The sequence below is a fragment of the Acyrthosiphon pisum genome, chromosome A2, assembly GCF_005508785.2.
Source record: "Acyrthosiphon pisum isolate AL4f chromosome A2, pea_aphid_22Mar2018_4r6ur, whole genome shotgun sequence".
NCBI classification, from domain to species: domain Eukaryota; kingdom Metazoa; phylum Arthropoda; class Insecta; order Hemiptera; family Aphididae; genus Acyrthosiphon; species Acyrthosiphon pisum.
The window spans coordinates 105839946-105849979 of NC_042495.1; the positions used below are offsets into that span (position 1 = coordinate 105839946).

Sequence of the window (10034 nt, forward strand, 5' to 3'; positions counted from 1 at the left end):
GATACCTTTGGATTTCGTGAGTGTCACCTACCAGTCAATTTGATTTAGACTCGTTTACTGTCCCTATTATTACCTCAATTCGATTGGTACCATACTGTTTGTGTGTGTGAGACTAACTCGGTTACAAAACCAATTGACCTGAATCTGCCTAAATATTTATTTTTTTGTATCTAATGTGTTGATGTTGAAAAAATTTAAATCGTCGTCAATAATATTAATATATAAATTTGACTAGTAGATACATATCCTAGCGGAGTATTTCAATACGATAATTCCGTAAGTCTCCACATATAAACGAATAAAAATAAAATAAACATCGTTATCAATGTTACGGACTTATGAACGTAAAAAGTATATAAATTAGAAGAGCAACTATCTATTAATCCTAAATGGATTTATTATATTTTATATTATAATTGTTTAGGGTGACTCGACGTTCTATTTTAATCCATGTTTATTAGCAATAATTTTGATTTTTTGGAATATCTCTGAAATAATTAAACAGTCATAGTATAGTGGCTAGGGATAGAATAATTATGTGTGTATCATTAGACAATTATTTGTATAAATGTCTTCTCTTTCATCAAACACGTCAGGTCTGGAACAATCGGCTGAAACAAATAAGAATTTACAAATATTTATCATTTCTAGCGTTAAAGCCAAACTTAAAATTTGACGTGTTGCTAAATATTAACGTGCTCAATTGTTATGGAAAACGCGTCGATAGAAATAAGCGGTCTTAAATTAAAATTTTTTTTTTATTATTATTTGTATTGTAAAGTTTTCCTGACTTGTTATCTAAACTTAGTGTTAGTAAAAAAGAAATATTCCTTTTTTAACTTTATGGAACAAAAGATACATGTTTTTCTATGGCTGAATACATATAACGATGATTATAAGAATATCTGAATATAATATTCTGGATGGTAGTTAATTATAATTGTCAAAATGCAGGTCTACAATATTATTGATCGGTACAATGATTAGATATAAATATTATTAAAATAATGTGAAAATATTCGTTGCATATTTCTAATAAAAAATGTGTTCCACATTTTTGTGGTTGGAATACTGTTAGGATTTATTTTTCCAATAAGTTTTCACGTCAAACGGTTATGTTTGCGTATAGTTATTTTTTATTTTTTACACCATGTTCGAGGAATTAACGATTCGCCAAAGTGTAGGGGGTTGGGGGCGTCAAGAAACAGAGTAATGTTTTTTTTACACGTATCATAATAATTTCAATGTAGGTGCACAACACAATATTATTCGTTCGCATGTTTAATCGCTTCTTATATCTTTCTTATACAGACTGTGAGTTGTCGCGTATATAAGTTTTACCAGTAACCTGGTGTGACGTACATAGCTTTCATTGTCAGTGTGAGGCTTATAATATTTTTTTATAACATTTATTTTATTTTATTTAATACACGATATCATAATGTGTAAATGCACAATGCATATTATAATACTGTTATGTATAATATTATACTGTAATAATATTATTTTTCTATAAAATGTATTTTTTCTGCTAAAATATATCATCTGACAATAATTGAGAAAACAATAATTTCTTGAATTGTTACAAATTTGAACTTTTTAACAAAAATAATCTTCAGTAAAATGTATTAATTTATTGAACGTTAAAAAAAAAAGTACAGGCACATTGTTAGTTTGGTATATTATGATAGAAAAACAACCTTGTATGGTAACTATTTTTAAATTTATTTACTACAATAATCTCATTATTATATTTCATTAAATTTGAATTTATTTTTTTTGTTTTAAAGCTAGATAAATTATAATGCTAGAATTATAATACAAAATTATGCATAAGATTTATGTTTTATATTTTTCATATCTTTTGTATATGGTAATAATACGTAACATTTTTGAAGACGTATCACAACATTAACTTGTAAAATAAAATTGTTTACAAATTAGTTATCATTGTTACTTATAATTTATTTGCAACAGACTTTTAATATATTTTTATAAAAAAATCTTGTCAAGTTTTTGTAATTTAAAATTTTAATTTTAATATGACTGTTTATACTAAAATGATTTAAATAGCATTATAAATATGAATAAATCCAATTCCAATCAGAATGTTCGTGAAACTTTTAAACTTTTTCAGACTTTCATTAAAATTTTAAAGTGACTAATTTAGCCATCCTTACATAAATAAATAAACATCGAATTGTATATCGCAGTTGGTATAAAGAGTAAACTGATATTTTTTTTCCAAATATCCTTAGATAAAAATTTAAATGTAAAAACTTGATACACCTAAAATTGTTAATAATATATACAGGATGATTCAAAATGTATGTTACAATAATATACTATTACTATACATATTGTTGTAACATACATTTTGAATCGCCCCGTATATATATTGAGTTTTCACAACTTACTGTACGTTATGAGACAATTAAAAATAACATTTTGTATGTATTCGCTGTATCAATTAAAAGTTTATCAAACCGTAGCTTATTCATTCAAGTACTTAGTAATTTGTCAACTATAACTCAAGGGATTAACACGGAAAGGCACAAAGGTATAACCTAAAATGCATTTGTCACAAGAAAATTTCATATTGTGCGAATTAAAGTTTTTCATAGTTTTTTGTAGGTACTAAAAATACTTCTCCTCATTATCAAAAACATTTTCGTCAAGAACTCAAATGTTTTGAAATATTTCTTGGATATAGTTAAAATTACAAACTTAATGTAATAATATAATAACATACTTACATATTTTATACGCTTAATATACGGGTGATTCATCAAATATACTAACCCTCTTTATTTTCTTTAATTATGTAGTTGTTTAAAATCTGATTTTTGGAATTTTTAAATTTACTTAAAGACTATATTTTCAATAAATTGAGATTTTTGTGTACTTCTTAAGGAGCCTCCTGTTGATATACAAATTTTTTTTTTTCAATTGAAAACTGTATACTGTAATACTTTTATATTGTAAATTATGACATTAAAATTTGAATGAGTAGTTTTTTAGTTATTTAACTTTGTGTTTTGTGTAGCTTAGTAAGATTTATAGCCATTAGGCCCATTATAAAGGGACATGGAAGATATGGTGATATGAAAATTGTAATACCTAATTATATTAACATATAAATAATTATTTTATTTTATTTATTAAATTAGCCCAAGTATAATAATTAATATTGGAAACAAAATTACATAGGTACATATTTTATATTTTTGTAAAATCATTTTTAAGGATAGTATTTGTTTTATTATAAACATACTACCATAATAACTGAGAAACTACTCGATCAAATTTTTAACTAGGTTCATCAAGATTTTCAAAAAAATGATCCACTAATTAATTTACAAAATAAGTAAGATTCTCGTTTGAAAAACAGAAGTATACCTATATATATCACCAATACTCACGAACTCACACGACACTATTGAACTAACACAAAAAATCACGCATCAAAAAATGTAATCTTTAAGTAGGTATATTTATAAATTCCAAAAATCTGGATTTTAATTAACTCATCGTTAAAGGAAAATATGGGGGTGAGCATGCTTGGTGAATCATCCTGTATAATATCATACGTCATGTCATAATATTTTCATGGATGGCCTTGTTGTTGATTGGTTGGTAAAATTGTACGGTCTTCATAGTTAATAGGTATTATCGGAATAAAATAAAATCGTTAGGTTAATATAATATTACCTTGTAGTCTTCCGCACGCTATTAAACATAAAATAGAAACAATTTTCAGAGCATTGGTTTTTCAATTGCGAAATGGCACAGGTTTCATTCATCTAATTTCGGCTTAGAGTTGGACTTTTGCATACCCACCGTGACACAGGATTCTAATATACCTACTCTGATTGTGCATTACGTTTAAGTTTGTTATAATCTCTAGGTCTACCAATTGAAAACAATTTGCTTAAATTCTACCGGACGCCTAGTAAGGTACACTATCTTGCAGAGCACCTGGTAGTATTAGTACGTTAATAGGTATTAACCGCGATAACAACTTTTTGGATGTATCTATATTATATATTTACTTTTTCTATTTACAATTGTGTCGTCATTGATACTTCATCAATCATCATAGTTGATGATGTATTGGTCGCGACCATCGTCTAGTTTTAGACCACTGCAGTGATCGATCACTTACGATTGGATGTTTCCTCTATAATCATTATAATATTATTATAGACAATTGTTTGACTAGTTTGAGTAGGAACAATACAGTTACGTTCAAAAGTTAAATCAGCGCAATGATTGACTATACCTTCGTTATTGTGAAGTGGGTATGAATATAATGCCACGGCATCAATATACGATTTGTTTAGTATTATTTTTGTAGTAATATTAACAATATAATGTTAACAAAAAAATCTCATGAAAAACTTATTCACCCTCTTGATCATCACAATCAAAAGCCAAACAAAAATCTCATGACATTGATCCAATCTTTCAAACGGAACGAATTAAGACAAATCTATTCATGATGCATTTTTGAATGATTAAAACACGAAATTGTCCAGAAAGAATGTTGATCAAACATTTATATTATTTTGTGAAATTATTGATAAGACACAGGCACATATATCATAATCATTAGGAACTTATCGATTATATTATGCTCTACAGTAAACATCTTCACATTTTGTGGTAATGTAAAACGTACTATTTTTTTATTGTGAGCCACAGATTTGTTATAATATACGAACATACACACTCAAAAACATTACATTTCAAATGTTTATATTGCACAATATATATTCAAGCACTCAATGGTAATACATATAGAGAATGATATAATAATAATTATGATTAATATCAAAAGACTAAATTGCCAAAAAATAGTATCGACAAGCTTTGAATTCGTTTTTCAGTTTTTGTTCATAATTATAAATATTTAAATGATTGTGCCTACCTATAGTGTTATCAATTATAGACGTGTAAAATCGTTTTGGTGAGGGATGGTTAAAAAAAATAAAAGATTTTAATTTAAAATGTATATTTAATAAACATACAATACGTTAATACAATTTATGTGTACACAATATTATACGTAGGTAACACAACAAAGTACAATGCACCATGGTTATGATGACATTACGATACGCAGAAAACAATTTTTTAGAACTTTCCGTTTGGATTACGCTCACGATCACAGTTTTTCAACTAATATCGCGTGGCGATTTATTATTATCGATACAATAATTAATTATTTTTTAAGTACATTTAACCGTAACATACGCTCGTAATATTTATATTAATAATATTATGGCTTGATTAGATTATTCTTACAATCTACGTAGTATAACAGTCATTGTTATTATTTTTCAAGCGACGAATTCAAATTAAAGTATCATATAAAAATCGAAATTGTTTTATGTGACGAAATGCAACTTTTTTGATTATAAATATTTAAACAAGTATAATAATATTATATAATATTCATATTATGAAATAAAAACGAACAAATTCGTACGCGGCACCCAAGATGTTTCACCATCTTTGTGAAAAAAAAAAAAAAACAATCTCAATCTTTGGATGCTTAAAATAATAACGGATGTATCCGTGAAAACGATTACGGTTCACTTCCAATCGTTTGAAAGAATTTATTTAATTAATCAAAGAGTTTAATAATTATTATTAATATTATGGTTAGTACATCGTATAATATCGTTTTATATATTTGAATATAATGGCGAAAATCCAGCGTGATTTTTCGGTTTTAACAACTGCTACAGTTAAAAGAAATAAAATAGTATCATTCGGAGTAACAATATCTTAAACATTTTTTTTTCTTTCTAACAATAACATTATACCTACTATTTATAGCTATGTACATTTTAGAGACAGTATGTAATAAATAATAATATTATATAATAAAAATGTTTACAGTATAAGTAGAAAACAATAATAATATTTATCTAAATACATATAATATAGCACAATAATGTATAGCATAATAATAATAATAATAATAATAATATATTACCATAGGTCGAGGTATAACATAAAAAGGGTAAATTTCGCAGTAACCGTTCGAAAAAGGCAATTTGTATGCGTTTATTATAATTGACAGCATTATCTTATTTTAATAATAAATATGTAATAATAATAAAACAAATTACCTAGAAAATAAAACGGTAGTATAATTATTTAGTGTCATATAGTTTGTAAAACCGAATGATTTTAAAAACTTTTTTTATTCTAATATACGCAATAAGGTTTAATTCAATATTACAGTATTGTCATTTTGATTGTGAACGTGTATTAAATAGTAATAAATAACAGAAACGAAATATTCAATTGTGATTTTCAAAAATAATACCTCGTAAATTATTATAATATTTTGTCGTTTCAGATGATTTATCTGGTAAATTATTATTTAACGCGAAATAAATGCTTTTTTTCCGGAACGATGCAGTAAGTACCTAATAAGAACAACCTCCGGTCAAATTAGATTATGTATTTCAACTGTAATTTAACGGTCACTTCGTGCTTAAACACAGTTTTCTTTATATTTTACTCGTATGACATGTCGTTTATTAATTCACTTCGAAAATACACGATTTTAATTGACGCGGAGACAATTATTTCAGAAGCGCTGATTTCGTTAAGTTTATAATAATATCATTCATTAGGAATTTAAAACTTATGCCTATAGTTAATTTTTTATTTACAAAATATAATGGTTAGAAAAAAAACTTTTAACAAAAAAAAATTTAATCATATTAATTACGACTATCTATATACATTATACACGTGATGGTGACACACTGCAGACGGAAGTTTTCAGCTGTTTTTAAAACGATTTGACGATCAACAATATTATATAACATGACGTATTATCATTCGAGTATTATTGACAGTAATATATTTTGAAAATAAATTTAAAAATTAATCGCCTGGGATTCAACGTTACGTGATACTGACCAGGAGTAAATCGACTCAAAATCATCCGTATACACTATATTTAGGGTTTGTACATTTCATAAAATATTTCATTTAAGTAAAAAAAAAATATTTAAAAAAAATGTGTTTTAGATCTAAAAGTTTATAGTTATACATTTACAACGAGAGAAGATTTTTTAAAGTTGGTTTATTGTATCGAATAACAATAAATAATTAATAAAACAAATAATACCCAATTGATAAGCGATAGAATGAAAAATAAGCGATAATACATATTACCTATAATACCAATACACAATTCACACCTAATTTATAACCATTAACGTAGTAATTCGTAATCATGTTGGTTCGTAAGTCGTTATCGATATTTTCTGTGTGTAATAAATAATTATCAGTTATAATTATCTATAACCAAATACGTTTACGAGAAAAAACATTTTTTTTTTTTTTTTTTCATAATTTCATTGAACTATTTCAAGAAGAGTGAAATTCTCAATTTTAAAATACCTCAATCAAAAAAATTCAAGTGATATATTATTGTATACGCCGATACTCAAATTTATTATGACATTTCCTATACAATATTATAGAACTTACTGTTACAGTTCGCGTCCACAGCGGGTCACCATAACGGTACCTAATACGCGTTTAAACAGTTAAATAATCTTCCCGGATACGATTCAAAAGGTTCGCATGAATAATTTTTCATTAAGTAAACAATTTAATATTTATATAAATGTATATGACTATAGTAATGTATATACTAACTATTTATACATTGAATTGTGTACATTATACACAATCGCGCGCACACGAATATCGTCGAAACGTTGTTTGAGAATCTGAAACACATAATATACAATAATAATTATTATTATGAGCGGTAGAATTTCGAGCGAGCGTGTATTATGTATGTTTTAATAAACGGCGTCATATTATTATATAATATTAACATAACATATTATATTAATTCGCGTTGCTTGTTGTAAATCGTTTTCAAATTCGAATTCGCAAACATCTATATATATATATTATATGTATTTTAATTACTATTAATTAAAATCGCGATAGGCGCATTTTGGTAATGATGGTTATAGAAGGACGGTAGGTAGGTACCTAATTTCCTCTCGCTCTCTTTTTCGTGTTTTAATTAAGGCGGCCGACCTCTCATAACAACAACAACAAAAACAATAATAATATAGTAATAATAGTAACGTTGTAGAAAGCGATCGTGGGGCTCGTGTACCTACTACGTACGCAAAGTTATCGTCATCGGTTTATCTTGCAGGTCAACAAAAATGAACCCTTTTTGAACGTACGCACTCCAAACCGTCTCGGCTGCTACCGGGTATCAATAATTCACCACGGGTCGTCCGTACGCAAAAATGTTTGCATTCAATTATAAATTAAAACAACCCCCCGGCAACTGCACCCTCCCCGGGAAAAAAAATAAATTCGAGGCTGGAGTGGACTGCGGCGGCATGCGCTCCATTTAATTAAGTACACGATCCTTTGCGCCCTTCGAGAGCGCCGCCACCGTGTCGTCGCTTAGATTCGATCAAAAGCCCGCGAGTCCCTTTTTTGGCACACATATTATATGCACACATTAGGCGTATATTATGCAGATTAATCGTGGCAACGTTTCGCAGACGCCGTAAACTCGAAAATTCTGCTCACGAACGTTAGTAATTTGCGCACATTTTTTTTTTTCATAGACGATCTCAGTCGACAGCTGGTTCGATCGGAGCCGGCACATGGTGTAATGATGTTATACGCTGCAGGGGCGTAACCGGGATTTCAAATTGGCGAGAGGGGTGGGGGGGAGCTAAATAAAAATAATAAACTATAAAAAATTATTATTTGAGTTTCAGGTTTGTTTTGGTGTGCATTGATTTAGCCATCGATCGTCAGCTCAGATGACGTATAGGCTAGAACTAAAAGAATTAAGGATTTTAAAGTTTTGGCTTGAACTTTTAAATTTGAATATAATAATATAATATAGGACCTCGCCAATCCATCCTCTTTGCTACGCTAATGAATATTATACTTATCAACATCGTATCGCGAGTCTATACATGTTACAGTACATAATATATTATTGTAAAATATATATGTAACGATATAATATAGACCCGGTGGTTATTTTTACACGAGTTAACGACAAAAGTGCGGATATCATAACGGCGCGGTCCGGCGGAAGTTGTGGGGCATATAATACTCGTACGACCACGGTATACTACGGTCGCCGTTGTCGCGGTTTCCGGGCGATAATAATGCGTTATTTTTTGTCTGCTTTTTTTTATTTTTTGTGATACGACGTACAATATTTATAGAGAGGTACGCTTACGTATACCTATAACACTATATATAGTTTGCAGTATTCCCGCGGATAATTTATCGCGGTATTAGCTGCTACAGTTCGTCCGAGTTACAGCGATAGGTAGGTACACAAGTTTTGAATTCATTACATTACCGTCCGTTCTAATGGTATTATTTCGCTAATGTTTTATAAAAAAATTGCTATTGTCAAAGAAAAAAAAACCTCGTTGAATTTATCATTCCACCGTTGTCGTTGGATTCATGAAATAAATGTTATTACGATTGTAATCTCGTATTACGAGAAAGATGCCGGCTTGTCGAGACACTGCGCTAGTGATGAGCAAAATTGGTCTTGGTCTTGCGGTCTCGCAAGACTCTTGCTGCAAGACCAAGACCAAGACCAAGACCAAGATGGTACTGGTCTAGCAAGACCAAGACCAAGATTAGGCTTGCAAGAACAAGACCAAACCAATACCGAAGCTGCAAGACCAAGACCAAAACAAGATCATCACTACAAGACTCTTGCAGTCTTGCAAATTTTTTTTTTCCCCGAAAACACATTCTAGATTCCATTAACTAATAATTTATAACAAAAATAGGTTATAAGAATTTATTTGTATTGTAATGACATTTTATCAGTATTCGAGGAAAAGGCGATTATTGAAAAAAAGATTAAAAATATAATGAGGATTAATATTACAAAATAACATGGGTAGTTTTCATACTAATTAACAATTACTGGAAAATTATTTTATTTTCCCAAAATCGATAAAGACGTCGAAAGTGTCAAA

General features: G+C 28.5%; 1 protein-coding gene across 1 annotated transcript in view; it reads right to left on the minus strand.

Annotated features, from left to right (window-relative positions):
• Positions 1-4997: 4997 nt before the first annotated feature.
• The window catches only part of LOC100568561, a 35699-nt gene continuing 30662 nt past the window's right edge, over positions 4998-10034 (minus strand). Inside the window, exon 7 of the mRNA XM_029490040.1 lies at positions 4998-7766. The gene's annotated coding sequence lies outside the window, so the exon portion shown is untranslated. The remainder of the gene's footprint in view (positions 7767-10034) is intronic.